The sequence below is a fragment of the Nicotiana tabacum genome, chromosome 1 (assembly GCF_000715075.1).
Source record: "Nicotiana tabacum cultivar K326 chromosome 1, ASM71507v2, whole genome shotgun sequence".
Taxonomy (NCBI): domain Eukaryota; kingdom Viridiplantae; phylum Streptophyta; class Magnoliopsida; order Solanales; family Solanaceae; genus Nicotiana; species Nicotiana tabacum.
Genome location: NC_134080.1, coordinates 200,830,345 through 200,833,302, shown reverse-complemented (window position 1 = coordinate 200,833,302; position 2,958 = coordinate 200,830,345). Strand labels below are relative to the sequence as shown.

General features: G+C 34.4%; 1 long non-coding RNA gene across 1 annotated transcript; it reads right to left on the bottom strand.

The window, feature by feature from the left end:
• Window positions 1–237: 237 nt before the first annotated feature.
• On the bottom strand, window positions 238–2,414 carry LOC142162630 (uncharacterized). The gene is made up of 2 exons (XR_012693859.1): window positions 1,906–2,414; window positions 238–564 (listed from the first exon to the last, which is right to left on the bottom strand). It is a non-coding gene; the product is annotated as an uncharacterized LOC142162630 (long non-coding RNA).
• Between the last annotated feature and the right edge of the window lie 544 nt (window positions 2,415–2,958).

The following is a 2,958-nucleotide window of genomic DNA, read 5'->3' as shown; positions in this document are numbered from 1 at the left end:
TTGCAATTCCACCTGTAGTTTCCTCTGAGTGCCAATTTTGGTTATGTTTTGCCATTTTGTCAAGGATTTGTGTGATCCTTGCAAATATTTTATCCATAAAAGATCAATCAGCTGCATTTTTGTCTATGGATTGATTCATAGGTGTCACGCCCTAAACCTGGGAACGCGTGGCTGGCACCCGATGTCGTAGTGACCCGAGCGAACCACTCTATAACTCATTCATTCCTTTCGTAGCTATCATGGGCCAACATGGCCACAACCTGTAATATACAATTATAAGTTGGAAAACATTATATCACTAAACCATTTTTCTTACAACATGAATACATATGGGCCGTCAAGGCCTCTAACATACTGTACAAAATGAACCTCTGTCTACAAAGCCTCTAAGATTATTTGGCATAAAATGGGACAGGGTACCGGCCTACCCATAAGTCTCTAGCAAAATTCTGACACGATGACTCATAGACTCGGCTGCACTCCGAATGAGGTGGAGTTTTATCGATCCTTCGTTGAATACCAATCTCGTCTACTATAAGGGCTCGTCAAACTGATTATCTATACCTGCAATCATAAATGCAACGTCCCCAACAAAAGGACGTCAGTACGAATAATGTACCGAGTATGTAAGGCAGAACTGAAACAAAATCATAATTCAACATTAACTAAAGACATATTGTGACGAAAATTCAGGCCTATGCAAAATAATCTAGAATATTAGAAATGGAACTATTGACAGCAGAATAAAGCTTCAAATGATTTTGGCTAACACGTAAGACCTAAATTATTGATTCGGTCTGCAATGTTAACATAGTGATTTATTAAAGGCCTTATCCCATAAACGATAAGACTGAAATTTTAAAATCAATCCTTGAACTTTTGGAAGTTATATCTCCTCTACCTACTATTCAACAATTACTACTTCCCTTTTCTTTAAAAAAAATTACCAATACTATAATGCACATGTAAATTTCTTCTCTTTATCAGCCATGTATTTTTTGTTATCTTGCAACAAGAAAATTCATATATCTGAAATCACATCAACTGGCAAACCATAGGAATAAAAGAACCTGCCTGAGAACAAATTTTATTTTTTTAGAACTGGAATAACTCTGTAAATAATGAAATACTCATAGTATCATGCATATGCGTATGTATGTCATGCCGTACATACATGTGTTCATAACATCATCAAGCCTCTGAGGGCATCCCATCATATCATCTCGGACATTGTGGACAAATCATCAACGTATACCAGTTGATCAGGTGGCGATGCGTATATAACGCCATAACCTTTTTCAATATCCCATATACATATATACGCGTATATAACGCCGTCTGAGTCATAGGTAAATGCACATGTAAATGAATGCAAACGCATGAGAAGTACGTCAATAAGATCTTTCGGAACGTCATGTCTATATTGTATAAATGCTCTCCAAGATAATAGCTGCCAAGTATGTGTGTGTGTATATATATATATATATATATAAATTTTACTAAAAGTTATAGTTATTTTCAATTGACGGTTGTCTGGAAAGGGAACAAGACAGATTTAGAAGCTCTAGAGGGTTACAATTTGATGTCTATTTTACATATTCCGTATTTGAAATCATATACTCCTACTTGTTGTGCCGACTAATTCCAATTTAGTTTAAGTGTCCTAGTAAGAGGAGGTAAAGCGTTCTTCATCAAAATATTCTTAATTTTCAAACTAAGACCATTATGCCTTTGATTAATGCTACTTTACCGGAATGAATAACATAAACATCCTTAACCGCTACGAGTAATGAATAACATAAACATCTTTAACCGCTATGAGTAGAACCACTTATGGAATAACATTACGTATATGTATCGTTACTTGGATTATGCCAAAAGAAAGAAGAATTAGCCTTAACATACCTGGAGTAGAGAAAAATCCGTATGATATTCTTAAGAAAGATTGTACCACACTCCCCTCTATTGAAGCACAGAATTGGAATTATAGTAAAGTCAGTTCACACTCAATCTAGGAAACTTCATTTTCAATATGTTATATCCTCCTGATTTGGCTTGCACCCTCCAGTTGCCATCTTCTACAATAAGTGCATCTTATCCACGTATATGTAGTTAAGCCATGCGTAACAAATAACACAGCTTGCAAACTAACCTTGTAGTATCAATTTGTATTACAGTTGACCCTTCTCTCAGCTATTACGCATGAAAACATGGTCCCTCTTCTTGGCTACTGCTGCGAGAATGACCAACAAATTCTGGTTTATCCCTTTATGTCAAACGGCTACCTACAGGATCGATCATATGGTACTTCACATAAAAACAAATTCCTACTTCCTCTTTAACATAAACAAGCCAAGGAATGAGTGGAGCTTGGTTGAATTGTCATTAGGAAATTAGAACAAAAGGTTTGTTTCTAAGACGAGGCCTAATGCATGGTTCTGCCACCTTATCAACGTGACCATGAGTCATAGTCTTAGATTGTGGCTAGCTGCCACGTTTGAGACTATCCAACCTTACACAATTACACTAATTAATTAATTAGGTAGTATCCCGCTACCCGATAATTAATCAATTACCCGCATAATTAAGAATTATCTCAAACTACTTAAAATTCTACTTATTTTTTAATACACTTTATATAACTTACTATTACGGTCATGTGGTACCATATAAAATAAATACATACACTTATTTTCATTAAAATATCCATGTAAAAAATGCACGTATTTTCTCAACTTCTAATTTTCCTAATCTCATATAAAGAGTACAAATTTTCGTACGCTTAATTTATTAAATGGTAAAAAGATAACCTTCTTTTCAGTGAGAAAATAATTTCTATATTTATAATAAAGAAAATCTCATAAATAAAAAAATCACGTTAGAAGGGTACGTAAATTTCACAAATTAATATCAAATGGAGGAACAAAAAAACTTCCAATATTCCATTTTTAGATAATA